Raw genomic sequence first — 16,261 nt, 5'->3', positions numbered from 1 at the left:
TAAGTGATAATACATCAAATCAAGGAATACATCAAACACTAATAATCAAGGATGATTGATCTCCTCCAAGAAAGTGTCATCACGTCCAAAATTTTTCCATCGACAACCTTAAGATCATAGGCCTATTGCTTTGTACATACAATTACCATTACCATTCTGATTCAACCATTACCTAATTTTCAACCATTATCATTCTGATTCAATTCTTTGTAGCTTCAAGACTCAATGAGCATAAATAAAATTTCAAAGCTATTGCAGATCTGGATCACAAGTTACCCAATATTTATTTGGGAGAAACAATTGAAGATGGATCAGATTGCTCTCAAAAGCTAGGTTAAAGTTTCCTATATCACATCGTCGGTTGAGAAAGACATATTAAAGCTCAGCTAGCCTCTATGTAGGGTCAAAAGGAAATCAAAGAATCTCTTCTGAGCTACAACAAGCATAGAATGTGACATAGCAAAAACCACGCATGGAACTGAACATTGAATAAGATATGTGGCAGCTTAAATAGTGCAGCCTTTGCCTGAAGTTTGGGGACAGTAACACAGCATTCCCTTTGATGAGCTAATGCAAGAAAGCACAAAAACAATAATAAAGAGATTACTTTGGAGGATGGATCCAAGATATGCAATTTCCTGGCAACCAAGCATGCTGCCAAGACTCATTTTGAGTCCAAATATTCCAACCAAGAAGGCGCTAATCCAAGAGTAATCCGAATGGTCATCTCCTCCATAGAGAACATTGTGCTATGAAAACCAATCAAGGAACTAGAAATCCTAAAAGCAATACAGAGCTGATTGTTGAAGGAAGTGTAACTAGGTTCGGTCTTCATGACATTGCAATTATGATTTTTGTAAACAAGAAAATGAATTTATTATTATTCCTTGCTGCATGGGTTTCATGAGCAAGAGGTTTATTTATTAGTAGCTCCCATTGAGAGCCTTAGGATGTCAAAGAGTCAATGTCATGCTCTCTCGAGCCTATGTGTAATGTATACAAGTCTATAGAAAAGTCTAGAAGCCCTCCAAAGACAAGCACAATCCTCTTGAAGAAGGCAGCAAGCTAAACGATGAAGAGAATAGTCATGTCAGCCTCAAAATATATATAACTGTCAAGTCGGCTCATAAAAGGTGACACATAGGTTCAATGGGCATGTCGGCTTATTATGGAGACACAACAACTATATATACCCAGCTAGGGTCACCACAGGACAGAAATTCGGACAAGTCTCTGCAACTCTGGATGGGTACAGGAGTTGCAGGAAGACAGTTTCAGATAACATTTTCGGAGGTCTGTCCACAAGCTCAGCAACCTCAGATGGGTACAGTAGACACCTCTGCAATTCTCATGGACAATTACAGTGAGAAAGATGACAGTCTTCTCCTCCTTGGTGGTGCACATCTCAGTGAAGGAAACACAGTCATTGTTTTTGGTGGTGAAGATCTCAGGAATCCTACAGTAGCACAAACAGTCTCGGCATAATTGATGGTAAAGATCTTGATGCAAGGAACTCTCAGTAATGCACTCTTAGCATTGCTCTCTAGACACAGTCACAATCTCAGCATGATTGTGACCTCACAGTTATACATTCTCGGCATTCTAGACACAGTCAAGATCTCGGTGAAGTAGGTCTTGTTCTTTAATGAAGACAAGGTTGTGATCAAGTTCTCGGTGCAGCTCACATTCAAGTAGAAATACCTCGTTGACATGGTGATGAAGCAAGCAATGGTGCAACTAGAAGGACCTCTGTGGTACTATGATGATGATCTCGGTGAAACAGTAATGATGATGATGATCTCAACAGTAAAAAGAGGATTGGTGTCTTGGTCTTGGAGTGGCCTGATAGGTCAAGGGTCATGGTCTTGGTATTCGTCAATTGGAATCTCTATAAGAAGAATTTTGAGCGGGTTTTCCTCTCCAAGAGGGAGAGGTTTTGGCCCTGGCAAAAAGCCAATATCTTGTGTTCTTGTCTCTTTGTTTTTGGTAACTATTTGATGAATATAAGAAGACACACTCTAATAAGAACAAGTGAAGATTGTGCTAAGAAGAAAAATTAAAATACCTCACAAGTAGTTATCATGCTAGAAGAATCACATTAACTACATTTGCCCTAGATTCTTCAACACTGATCACCTGACAATGCCCCAGGCCCTAACAAAGCTCTCCCTGCTTCTATATATCATTGTAACATAACCTATCAGTTGGAAGATGAAGGATTAAAGGATCTCAAAGAATCTTCAAAGAATCACAATATTAAGGGATGTCAAAAGCTTGGATAGCTCTCAATTCGCTTACAATACCCTTCTTTTGGGAGGAGACTCCCATTGAGAAGTTCTCAAATTTGGAATCTGCTCAAAATGATAGTCCCCTTGAAGACATGGATGGAATGCCTGAACTAAAATACTATTTTCCATATTTCAAAATGATTTTAGCATTTCAAACTATGTTGCAGGAAACGTGGGGCAGAAGGGCGTTTCCGTACGGAAACTGGTACGAAACGCTGAAACGCGTTTGGTACGGCCCTGAAACACGTTTCAGGCCGTACTGCCACATTTCACGAAACTGAAACGTTGCCAGTACGGCCTGAAACGCGTTTCAGGGCCGTATGACCCACGTTTCAGCATTTACTTGTGTTTTTTTAATTTTATTTGTTTTCTAATCTATTCTTACGTTAGCCTAGTGACTTCTAGTTGCTTCTAGATGCCTGTCTAAAGTTATAAAAGTGAACTTTTGCCCTAGTGTCGATATGCAGTTCATGGTAATGTTAAATTCTTAAAGTAAAATTGATATTCTCCTTTATTTTTCATTTTCATCCTTTTACTTAAATTTTTAACATTACCATGAAATGACTCAGGATGTTTGAGAGTGGTTTCACCCTCATTGGATTTCATATGGAGAAAGTAGAATTTTAGATCTCACTCAAAATCCAGCAGACTTATCTGTTTTTCATGATTTCAGGATTGGGGGGATTGCAATGTTTCCATTGGATTTTATCATGTACTAGGGTATGGAACTTGTATTTAATCAAGAGAACCAATCCCTCTATGCAGGGGAGACTCCCAATAATCAAGAGAATGTAGGGTACTAGGGTATGAAACTTGTATTTAATCAAGAGCATTAAGGTCGTTCGACTATGTAGGAGGAGACTCCCAATCAAGCACGAGACAAGAAATTAGAAATTTCTCATCGCTGATTTTGGATATTTCTATTTTCATTATGTGATTATTCATGAGTAAATGTGATGCAAATTTAGATACTTATAGTTTATGCATTGACAATTCACAGTTTTATCATAATGTAATAAATTAGAATGTATCATATATGCTTTATGATTGCACATATTTCTTAAATGTCCTAATATATATATATATATATATATATATATTCGCGTTTCCCCGTTTCCAAAATTTGGGGAGGTCGCGTTTCGTATCGCTTCCTGTTTCGGAAACTCGTACCCGTTTCCCCGTTTCGTGCAACCTTGATTTCAAATGATAGAGAGGTTGGTCATTTGGGTCACCTCCTTGCAATCTTATCCCCCTTGTCTCAGTTTTGTTAGCTAATCTAAAGGGATGTACTCCATGGGACTTACACATCTTAAAATGAAGAGATTTGAATGCCTTGTAGTATAAATTCGGGGATGAACATTGAACACGTGCATGAACTTCTTTCTCTACCTCGCTCTCTATGATCTTCCATTTTGAATCAGGTGTGGCACAATGATGGGCTTCTCAAAGTAAAAGGGGGAATTCAAGGCCCTTAAGGTGTGCCTCATGCCTCTCAACAGAAGAATCAATCCATTACCTTTTCTTTGATTGCAACTTCACTAAACAGGTATACCCAAGTTTCATTGTTGGCCTTAGTCACCATTGAATCAGGTGTGGCACAACGATGGGCTTCTCAAAGTAAAAGGGGGAATTCAAGGCCCTTAAGGTGTGCCTCATGCCTCTCAACAGAAGAATCAATCCATTACCTTTTCTTTGATTGCAACTTCACTAAACAGGTATACCCAAGTTGCTTTGCTGGCTTTAGTCACCATTCACTTAGGCCTAGCTCGTGGAGAGACGTGTTTTAACTATGGGGTAAAAATTACATAGGGTCTCTCAAAAACAAAACTCTCTTCAAACAATTATAGACTGCACTTCCAAAATTTCTATGTTGGAAGGTTTGGCTGTATCATAATATAGCTATTTTCAACCAAGACTTGGATAAGAAGTTAAAAACTAAATTTGTTATAGCCAAGGTTAAAGGCCTCTTGTTGTAACATATATATTCAAGAAGAAAAGAGAAGTTGGATCAATAGGCATTAGAACAAAATGAGGAGACAAGGATCCATCAATTTCCTCTTTTGATCCAAGTTACCAACACACTCAAGCATAATCCAAACACCAACACTTAATGGCAGATTTGAATGGATAAGCACAATTTACTTAACTGGCAATTCAAGCAAATCTCTTTTATTTTTTTCTCCGATGGAGCATCAAAATGAAATCTAGGTTTGGCAAGTGCAAGGGAAATTATATTTGACACCAATAAAAAAACAAAATCAATCATTGCCTGGGGATTAGAAACATGTACAAACAACCACACAAAGACCTGTGCTCATCTCCTAAGCCTCCTTCTCACAAAGGGCTCCAACATAAAGTCATCATTCATCACTATTAGAGACTCATCTTGTTCATCTTGTTTACGATGTGTAACATCACTATGAAGGATGTTTATATGGTCAAATAATCCAACAGTCCTTTGTTAGTATAATAGAAAAAAAATCTGTAGAAAATCCACGAAATTCTGCAACTGCTAATATGAACAATCTGAAAACTACTCTCTTTTGATATAGACAGAATTTCTCTACTAAATTTTGCAGTGGAATAAGAACAGAAATAAACACACCATCACAATAATCAAGGCACAAAAGTTTATAGGGAACCCAATTGGGAAAACCCTTTGCTTTTTTGAGAATTTTATTGAAGCAATTTGAGCAATAGATCTCTTACAAATACAAACTTGTTCCAATAGAGAATATAAACTGATTCCCTCTCGTTGTACTAAGCTGAAACACTCCTTGCGAGACCTCTGATATGCTCCTTGATTTCTTCCTTATTCCTTGCGCATAGGCTACTCCTAAATTCTTGTGCAATTCCGAGGAAATTACTCTCTCCAATGATATGCACAAGCTACTCTTGGCACAACTTCTCTCACAAGCTCCACACATAAACCTGTGCAACCTTCTCACAAACCCATGAGCTCTATTGTCTTGTCTCCCCAACTCGAGCTCACAAGACAATGATCAAATGTGTGCCTTTGTTCCTTCTTTTGAAGGCAATTCGAATGGCTAAAGTTAGCCAGTTGTTATTTCTGGAAAGTCAAACTGGTGATTGAGTGAGTTAAGTCTAACTGACTCATGCAACTCGATCTGCCCAAATTTAGACTTGAAACTCATGCATGTTGGCTTCCATAGCTGATTCGCACTAGAAGGCACTAAGCTGAGCCATCCACTTCAGCCTATTAGTTAAATGCCTCATAAATAGTCCTAACTTTTAGAAACAAATCCTAAATTAAAGGGATTTGTCCTAACTTATAGGAGTTAGCTCCTAACTTATAGGAAACTCGATCATGCTAAGGAAAAACTCATTTTGGCTCCTTGAATTAAGGCACAAATCAAGGAACCCTTTCTCGCTACTATTTTCAACATTTTCAAATAGATCAATGCAATTAACTTGAGAATGTTTTTCATGAAATTTATAGAAGGCCTATTACTTTTACAAATTTATGTTACACACAACAATCCCCCCAATTGACTAGTTTCATCTGAATCATTTCTTGGTCAACTATTATTATATGTTTTGATTCATGCTCGCCAACCTCTTTTATTTCTGGCCAAAAAGCATTAAGGCATGCTCCATTACTTGTACACACAGATACTGATAATCAATGTAAAAATCCGTTTAGGCACCCTAAAATCACAAACTATCGTATAACAGCAACACAGCATCCAGTATATGCGACTATTAATATGTAGATCCAGCCTGGGAAAGTTGACAGTGTAAATCATGCAGGAGATGCAGTGGAAATCTAAACTCATGTTGAATACCAGGCATATCAGAAATAATTGCAAGCATATCCCACTATTCTTGTTTCAGCCAAAAGTGCACAATACAGTAACTCGAACTAGATTACAGATTAAAATACAGCTGTTAGACACATTTGTTACTTGGGTTTGGGATTTTTAAATGTTAGATAAGAGGCACCCACTTCTTGGAGTCTGAACAAGGGTTACCTGTGTAGAGTGTACAAATTACGCACACCCCTGTCTGCGTCTGGAGAAAGATATTTTCCATCCTCCCTATCCAAATCAAGCTGCAGTGGAAACTCATAACGATTATTTATCTGCCAAAAGACACAGGAAATCAGGTCTATAGATGGCAAAAAGATAGTCTCTATGCCAAGGACAACATTTAGTCATTCAAATAGGGCAACCATTTTTATGAACAAAGAAAAGAAAATAGAACACATTTACATCATACATCAGCCAAAGTAAGCCTCTTTTATGGCTTTGCAGTGCCTCAAAAATATTATTCGCATGTACCTCATATTTTCAAGGCTAGCTACCTTGCAAAACTAAAATCCTTATCCAAGAAGCATTGCAATGGGCAGTGGTATTATATTGATAACTGTTCCTTTGGAAGTTCAAAGTTATATTATATATTATAAAAAGATACTAATTTAATACAAGTCTGCAGTGCACTGATTTTATTTTATAAATCAAATAAAGAACATCAAAATGAATTTGGTTACCACCCCAGCTCATCCAATAGCTGAACAATAAGAAATAAAAAATTGTTATAGCAAAAATGATATCTTGATGTTCCTAAATTGAAATTCATAAATTAATGTGTTGACTTCAATGAAGCCAATTACAAAATTCAGATCCAATCATCTAATTCTTTCAGAAGTCTACAATGTTACTTAGCTTCTAAGGCTTTTGTTGGCCTTATATGCCACAATAAGATGAAATGCATTGCTAAAATACAAGATGTATAAAGCAGCTTCAAAAAAAGCAAAACCACACTTTCATTCATAACAAATAGATGAAATTAACACTCACACAATTGATTTCACAACTTTATGTTGTATTTGGCATATAGTTTAAAAATAATTATCTCATCCTTCTACTCTCCATCTTTATAATCCTTATCTTTATTTGCATTTTTTATGCATCTAAGAGTTGCCTTCAAGGCTCCCATATTACCTTATGGTTAGAAATTTCTTGTTCCATTAACCTATTTCAGTCATTTGTGGACAGATCTTTTATTTCTTTCTTCTAAGATGAGAAAAACTATAAAATATAATAACAGTTACAAAAATAATCTACCCACTCAAACAAACTAAAAGACGAAAGCACAACATTTGTTGTGGCCCAGAACATGGTTATTTCTTGAACTGCTAGCTTGCGGTGGAACAACTGCAGCTAGGCAGTAAAATCAATTTTATATTTAGTAGAAGTTTGTTTTCCCAATAACAGGATTATCCTAACATGAATGTTTTTAAATAGACTACCTTAAGATCATCCAGTGTTATCAGAACCAGTTGAACCAGCCAGTCTGGCGATTTTTTATCCAACAGGTCCAACCAGTGGCACTGATGGCCAGTTTGGTACTGAGCCAGCCAAGTCCATAAGACGCCATACAGCACAAATTCAGAGTTCAAAAAGTCAAATATTTAAAAAAATATATATTTTTGTGAGATGGCCCCCCTACAAAGCAACCGTAACCCCTCTAAAAACTATTTAAAGACCCCTGGCAACTTCTATTTCACTCACACTATTCGTTTGAACTTCTTGATATTCTTGAGATGAGTTTCTTGAGTTGAGTGGGATTGGAGAGATATTGACAGAGCTATGTTGTGGGAGTTCTTGGGCAGATTTGGAGAGCTGGTTGGAGGGCAAAGTTGGAAAGCTTTTGCACTGAGTTTCTTAGGGAAATTGGAGGTGATTCAAGAGTTTTTTTCCAAATATGTTGGGCTGTTTTTGCAGGTGATTAAAGAGATCATTCTCAGATTCATGAGGGATGTTAGAGAGATGCTTTTTCCTGCTATTTTTTCAGGATTTGGAAAGCTTCTCTAGGCATGTCAAGGCATCTATTCTTACTCTATTTCTATCTAAAAAACTGTTGATTTTCCTAGAAACTAAGAAAGCCTAAGGTTTTGCATGCAGATTTTTATTTCTCACTGTACAAGTTGCCACGACCCCTAAAAACTAAAAAGATCCAACATGAGTTAATTGACATTTGCATGAAGATGGGGTAAAAGTATGCAACTATTGTGGAAAGGAAGTTAAAGGTGGGGGGACCCATGGGATTAAACAACACCTACACATTGGGAAAGCCGAGTAAAACCTTGTAAAAAAGTCTCTGGTGAGCTAAGAGTGCATATACTATTTCTGATTGAAGCCTATCAAGCAGAGAAGTGCAGTACCAAGAAAACCAAAAAAGACAGGTAAAAGCAAAAAGGGTGATGTTCTTTCCAGTGAAATTAAACTTGAAAAGCATATGCCTAGTTTTGAAGAATCCTCCAGTAATTAGAGATGAACATATTTCTGGCATGTAAAGGGATTGACTCTTTCTTTATGCCTCACACCAATGGTGCTCAACCCACCATTTATGCTAAATGGAAGAAGGTAGAGGAGGTTGCTTGGGAATGCATTCTTAGATAGTGGTATGTTGCAGACAAATCTTTCAGTGCCACTAATTCTACATATTATAAGCCTATGACTGATGGCATCTCTATGGCTATAAGAACTAGAACAAAAGATCGCCTGGGCAAGAAATGTCAAAGTTTTCAAATTATATTGATATTCGTGATCCAAATCAGATCTTATGTTATTTGTCATCCATCTTGATGCTTTCAAAGTGGAAAAATTCAATTCAAGGAATCAACTGATGAGACCATTTTTATTGGTGGATCCCAATTTGGCAACTTGGGGTTTAAAACCTTCCAAAGGCAATTTGACGCATTTAATTAAGTTTTTTGGAGTCAAAAAACTCACTTGCATCAGATCTCTAGTGTTGTTCTACCCCCAAATACCTTTCCATTGATGTAAGAAAGGCCTCAAAGAAAGTCCGTATGCAAAACTTATGCCACTCAAAAATTGAACTTTTTGTTTTGTCCACCATGATTCAAGAGGATGCCACAACAAGCCCATCACTCACGGAAAAACGGCTAGCCAAATAGGCCCTATGTAAAATGGCTCTAGAAGGGTCGAGTTGTAACTCATATTGAGGGTTGAGTGGGTCAAAGCTAACCCCTAGTTGGCTATCAAGTTGTGTTATAATTGGGCCACTAGGAAGAAAAGAGGTTTGATTCTATTCTAGTGCAATTTGTTCCATACTTAGGCAGAATAGCTAAAAGTGGATAGAGAGAGCAAAACAGAAAAGTCTTGTGTTCTATAGCAACCCATGGGCCACAAGTCTCACGCCTTTGTATTTGCATTATTTCCATTCAGAGAAAGAGAGAGCATAGCAACCTCACCTTATGGTTGGATTTCCTCCCTAAAGGGTTTTCCAAGTCATCTTGTGTTATTGTGGTTTTAAGGGATTGATCTATTTATTCTCTATTTTCTGCATTTTAATATTGCATGCATAAGCAAAAACAATAATTTAATAAATCCAAAATGTCTAAGTAAAATTAAGTTTTTCATATTTCAATAAATCTTTATGAAATATGTTATGAAATTGTCCAATGGAATATCCATGACAGTTTACAAGTTTCAAAATCATTTGCTATTACTTCTTTGCCTTCAACTCTTATTGCAGCCTATTTGTGGCAATAGTTAGGTGGCCAATGCCCTAATTTCCAAAAAATTGCAATTTGCATATTAAGCCAAACATGCAATTCTTTAGGGTGTGAACAAAATTGGAACAATTTTTAGCATACACACACCAAGAAGAAAACACATTTGGACCAAAAATCATTGAATGACATGGTTAATGTTTAGTACAACCTTAGTTTGTGACGTAACCAATTGCTAAACAAGACCCCTTAATCAAGCAACATAATTTTAGGTGACTTTGATACATCAACGAAGTGGGTTGTGGAGAGTGAGGCACCAACATTTGACAATGAAGACCTTTCTTGGATGGACCTAAACCCACCTCCACAAAGAAAGATATCACTACTTTCAAGGCTAGAGGAATCAAGCTAGAATCCCAATGTAGAGTCTACTCATTCTAAGATAAATGAATTGGATTCCCAATGTAGAGTCTACTCATTCTAAGATAAATGAATTGGATTCATATTGATGCGCGCACGCACACACACACATATATTGAATTTGACTATTTTATGTATTTTTTGGTGGACTAGATTTTTGTTCAGTTTTCTTCCAATTCCAGTCCAGTTCTCATTTCTGGGATCAACTGCTTCAATGACCAGTCCAATTGTCATGACACTGGCCAATCATCTACTAGGGGCATAAACATTATTCATCTGTAGAGGAATAGAATGCATAATCTTTAGTAAGATCAAGATGTATTTAAGCTTAGTAAGAAACAGTTTTTGTTCTTTGTTTGCTAAGTAAGAGTTCAAATTATTTTTAAAGTTTGTCCTCTTTTAATAGTAGGAAATGTATTATCATTTCAGCACTTAATAGGCTTTAATTAGAAATAAGCAGGCAGTTGATTTTACCAAAAACCAAGATCACAATAGAGCTGTTCAATACTACCAATTCTGATTCAAGTGAGTTAGGTGAATACAGAAAAAGATATAGTACGAGGCACTAGTATACACAACACATTGTACACTGTGTCAAGGTGATGTGCTATTTGCTTCTTAATTCTTTAGTTTGTTTTGTCTAATAACAGGTTTTAAGTAGCAATACACAAGCAGTTAATTTTACCAAAAAGAAAACTCACAATAGAGCTGTTTAGCACAACCAATTTTGACTTAAATGTTCTAGATAAATACAGAAAAACATATAGTAAGAGGCACTGGCATGCACAACACCTTGACCATTGTGTCACGCATGAAATCATACTCTAATCGCTTTAACTGAAGCTGTAGCACTGGACGGAAATCAATGAAAAGAACACCTTTTCTTGCTTCCTGAAAGAACCATTGAAAATTAGAGATCCAGTGTTGACAAAAATTTACAGGTAACAATTCTTAATGTGAATCAAGAAGCCTAGAAAATCTAAAAACCACAATCTGACATTTTTAGGGTTGGTGATTGATAACCTAACCTGCAAGCCATAGTTCTCTGCATGGTATTTATTATCACCTTCAAGTTTTTCGACCTCCACATACTTGTCAATTTTCAAATGATGCATAGATGTCTCGACAGCCTTTAACATCAAGTTGTAGATCTATTGGGAAATTTTAACACCACCATATTAACAATATGGAAGAAAACCGTTGAATAAATTGCAAATACAACAAAGCAGACTATACCATAGAATGACTCTTATCAAGTTGTAGATCTATTGGGAAATTTTAGCACCACCATATTAACAATATGGAAGAAAACCGTTGAATAAATTGCAAATAGGACAAAGCAGACCATACCATAGAATGATTCTTTTCGTGTAGATTTATAATCAACATCTATACATTCGATGTAATTCATATGATGCCCCTCAAATAGCTGTTGTATTGTACCCTCCACGACAGTACCCTGAAAGCAAATAGCAAACAGTTTTTTTTAATGATTTTCCATTTCAAGAAACTCATGGCAAACAGTTTTTTAATGATTTTCCATTTCAAGAAACTCTAAACAACCCGACAACAGTGATAAAATCATCAGAAACAACAGGAAAGGCACAGCACCTTCATTTTGTCTTCTAATTTCTCAGACAATACACGGTTAAACTCCTGTACATCATGCTGCACGAATGAATCATATGTATCCCATCCAAAAGATTTCGTCAAATCTTTTGTTGACACGCTGGTATCATTGTATTGAACTTTGCAGAACAAGCTCTGTAGAGCCAAACGAATGCTATTTGATGGTACATCATTTTCAGTTGTGGGCATATGATACACCGCCTAATAAATCATAAATCATACAGATATCCATATCAAATTTGGTGCACAGATATTCATTCACAAATAAACCTAAAGATTCTCTACAGTGAAATTAACACCATAGGGGTATTGCATGGTACCTATTCATAACAAATTGCAAAAACAATCATAATGAAACACTAAACTGGAAAATCTCAAAGGCAAGACAAAACTAAAGACAATGGACCATAAAACTGTTTAGCAGCATTTATAAGCCAAACCCGCCTAAAGAAAAGGAAATGCTAACCAACCTTTCTAAAGTAAGGCATATGATACAATGTCTGAAGAAAGGAATTCATGTAACCTGTTGCTCCTTGATTTTTCAGTCCAACAAAGCCTGTCTCCTTTTTTGAATCATATTGCAAGTAATCCATCCCTTTTTGTACGGTAACTTCTGCTTCTATTACCAAAGTGTCATTTACCAAATAACCTTTTCCTGAATCATAAAGATCCAAAAGTGGCATGAATGATGTGAAACCCCAATCACTCTCCGAGCATTGAACTGATGTAGTGTGTCTGCAGATAAATGAAAATGAGAACGGGTGTACATGTTAATCTACATGGCAAATAATGATATCAAACAAAAAGGGCCACAGGTAACCAAGGACTTGAAAGAAGAGGAACACCTAATTCCTGACATGGAGCTTGAAAAACTACACACACAGCCTAAAAGAGCGTAAGATTGTAGATGAAAAAATGAACGCGCATATACAAAACCAAAGAAACTCAAGTAAGAACCCCTACTCACGGAAATACAATGTTCAAGGGGTATATCGTATAGACCGCGAGGCATCTGAAAGTTCAGAATCCATACCCTTTCTGACACTGTATTTTGAATGAATCTGATTAGCAACAGCCAGGCTGAAATGAGCATATCTGCTCCAGCCGTATGGTAAAGTGGTAGAATCCGCCACATCCAAGTCCATTGACAAGTGATCCACATTGTTCCCCCTTGGAAATATTAGAATTCGCCTGCATCAAAGTCAAAAGAAGAAGAGAAGGTTGAAAAACCTGGGTTCAACTCGGTAATCAGTGAGTACACCAAGGATTCAAATATCGACATCAATTTTGGTCCTTACCATTTATATCCTCCGACTATAAAAGTTTCAGTAGAATATTTTTTCGGATTTAGCTTTGTAAAGTGTTCCAATGTCTAGGTGAATTTTGACGTCGGAGGATCCTCAATAATAGGCTGGTTCTCAGCCGTGCTCTCTGTATCGGCTTGCCCTACTGTTGCCGTTGCAAATATAAAAGTGAGAAACACAATAAGCTGAGACATCCGAATGTTGCGAGACAGAGTAGCAGAATAATAGAAATAGACACGAATAACGCCACATGTGACAAGTTAATAGATATTCCATTTCAATGTACTCACTCACCAACATGAGTGGAGGTAATAAAACTAAAATTCACTAATCGGTGACGTTGTTCATGATGCCGTGCTTTGATCATTTTTGTAAAAATTCAGTTTAACAGTCATAACTGTGTGAATGTATCAGTTTCAGCAATATCAGTAAAATCAGGTTTTAAGTTCCGGGATAAGTTAAAAACTGTGGCATGCTCCAAAAATCTTCATTAGTCTTTGCACCCGATACACAATGGAATCGAGAAGAATAAATGCGCTCTCTCCACTATGACGTGGTTAATGATACCTGACACTCAAATCCATACAAAGCAATTATTCGCAGTGTAAGCGAACCCTGATTTAAGAAACTTTAAAACCCTGACAAACTCAATAAGCTTTTTTTATGCTACATCAAAACCAAAAACCTATTAAAACCTATAAAATCAAAGTTAAAATAATGGGGCTAGAGGCTCCCGAACCGAATTACGAGTTTTCGATCAAACTTAAGAAGGTGAAGAAAAAATCAATAAATAAACAAAAGGTACAGAAATACAAGTTTGTCAAAGGGTTTTTGCAACTAATGACCTTCCATGGGTTCAATTGTGTCGTTGTTGAAATCTGGATGGGGCACCAACATTTCGCCGTCCTTGTTCTTTTGCCCCTGCATGCATTCCACGCCCTAACGCCCGCCTATCCAATCCCAAATCCGATTGCTATGTTTATTGTTATACGGCGGCATACATTCCCCCTTATTCAATTTAGCCCTACAACGCCATGGAAACTAATAACGATTATAATGGACAGTGTCCAGATCTAGCTTCTGTCGACACTTGTAATAACAATAACTGCAATCATAGACATGGAAAAATAGCCTCCGGCATCCTCCAATGCCAGATATACCTTTGCATTATTATTATTACTACCAGCCGAGAAACTTTGCGCGCACACAAAACGCTTTATACTTGTGTAGGCGGTTTTATTTTCAATCCAGCGAAGGGGAAGGGGAAATTTTTGAAGGTAGTTTTTTACCTTTTTTTTTTTCGCGGGACAGAAAAAGCATGATTGTATTTATATAAGATATATAAAAGAGCCAAAATGTATATTCACTTGTACATAGTATATGTTCCGAAAGAGCCAATATTTTAAAAATGGCGAGATCGAGCCAATAAAACCCTGAGCTGAACACCAGCATCATGATGAAACCAGATCAAGAAAAGGCCACAACAAAACAAAATCTGGACTATTAATCCGCAACATGCTTCCGATGAGAACATAGGATACAAGTATGAGTAGAAACCTGCGGAGCAGAAAACAAGAACCATGGAAACAGCATCATATATATAAAAAAGCAAAACAGACATGGGGAAATATGAACCAGAAGAGAAAACCCGAGAGGATCCGAAGATCTGCATAGAGAACTAGAAGTCAGGAGGATAGAATTCCTGTATGGGAAAGATTTTTCCTCCAGAGGAAACCTGTAGATGCCAAAACCCCGGAGCCGCTTGGAGGCCCTTTTTAGATAATGCGTCTGCCTTTTGATTTTGATCCCTGTTGATGTGATGAACTGAGCCACCTGTTAAAGAGTTCCAATAAAATCTGATCCTGTCTAGCCACCCCACTAGATGAGGCCTGGAAATGGAATTTTTCCAGAGACATAATCCACCAAAACTTTTGAGTCTCCAAAGATTGAAACATCCTGAAGATTTAAAAAAAGATAGAAACTCAAAAGACCTGCAAGAGCCATCGCCTCAGCCAAAATATTTGTGCCCTTCCCCCCATTCCAATGTATGGAGAAATGACTGTCTTCTTTTGCTAAAATATGAAAACCACAGCCACATAAACCATTCTGCTCAGCTCCATCGAAATACGCCCTTGGCAGAGGAGAGTGTTCCTGTGAGAGTTCTTTACTAACCTGCTTCTTTTGCTTGGGAGAGTATTGCGGGATTGCATCATAGAGAGCAATAATATTGAAATAGATTTCCAAAAAAGGGGCCCTTTTGGCATTGAAAATATAATTGTTGCGCCACTTCCAGATGCACCAGATAGTAATGATGAAAATTGATCTCCATGATTCTTTTTGCTTACTGCACCATAGAAACGCTTCATTTATTGAAGCATGAGACATATGCTGGATTCCAAAGCATTTCTCTAAGAAAAGCCATAATTGTTGAGATCCATTGCAATTTAGAAATAAGTGAAAGTTATCTTCCTCTGCCAATCTGCAAATGGGGCAAATACCAGGACCCTGCCATCCCCGCTTTTTTAAATTCTCCCATGATAGATTCTTGTTGTGGAAGGACAGCCATGAAAAGAAAACCATTTTGGATGGACACCCAGATTTCCAATAAATGCAAGGGAATGAGTTATTGCATGAGGACTGTTTAAGACTAATCAAACTCTGATAAACATCTTTTACCCTGCCATCTTGAGATTAAACCGTCCCAAAAGAAAATACCTTTCCTATGAAGAAAAGACAACAGTGATTCAGGAACACTGATCTCCTCTGAGCCACTCAGAAAATTATCTTTCCCTATAAGAATCTTTTTTCCAGATTGAAATCGCCATATTAAATTCTTCAGGAACAATCTTTCGATTTTGCGGAGGCTTAACCATATTGATGATCCGTAAGAGGATCCTATCCTTCCTTTTCTGTACCAAAAAGATATGTTCTTTCTGCCCAGATACTTTTCCTGAACTGTGTTGCTCCAAAGCCCTTCCTCATAAATCCCCCTCCACATAGTCTTGCATAAAAGGGCCTTTCCGAAAGTCCTCAAATCTAATAGACCCCATCCACCCATGCTTTTTGGCAAAGAAATATAGGATAGTTTCGAGAGATGATATTTCCTTTTTCCCGCCTGA

General features: G+C 37.2%; 1 pseudogene across 1 annotated transcript in view; it reads right to left on the bottom strand.

Annotated features, from left to right (window-relative positions):
* Positions 1–14,331, bottom strand: part of LOC149141494 (ubiquitin C-terminal hydrolase 13-like) — a 65,360-nt pseudogene extending 51,029 nt beyond the window's left edge. The window contains exons 1-9 of the transcript XR_016265082.1: positions 13,988–14,331; positions 13,137–13,287; positions 12,872–13,029; positions 12,309–12,573; positions 11,821–12,039; positions 11,560–11,668; positions 11,238–11,360; positions 11,002–11,100; positions 6,281–6,390 (exon numbers count right to left, since the gene is read on the bottom strand). The product of XR_016265082.1 is annotated as a ubiquitin C-terminal hydrolase 13-like (transcript). The remainder of the gene's footprint in view (positions 1–6,280; positions 6,391–11,001; positions 11,101–11,237; positions 11,361–11,559; positions 11,669–11,820; positions 12,040–12,308; positions 12,574–12,871; positions 13,030–13,136; positions 13,288–13,987) is intronic.
* Between the last annotated feature and the right edge of the window lie 1,930 nt (positions 14,332–16,261).

The sequence above is a fragment of the Pinus tabuliformis genome, chromosome X (genome assembly GCF_031772625.1).
Source record: "Pinus tabuliformis cultivar Carrire ecotype Pingquan chromosome X, CPIR1, whole genome shotgun sequence".
In the NCBI taxonomy this organism is placed as follows: Eukaryota; Viridiplantae; Streptophyta; class Pinopsida; order Pinales; family Pinaceae; genus Pinus; species Pinus tabuliformis.
This window is presented reverse-complemented; position numbering and strand designations above follow the sequence as displayed.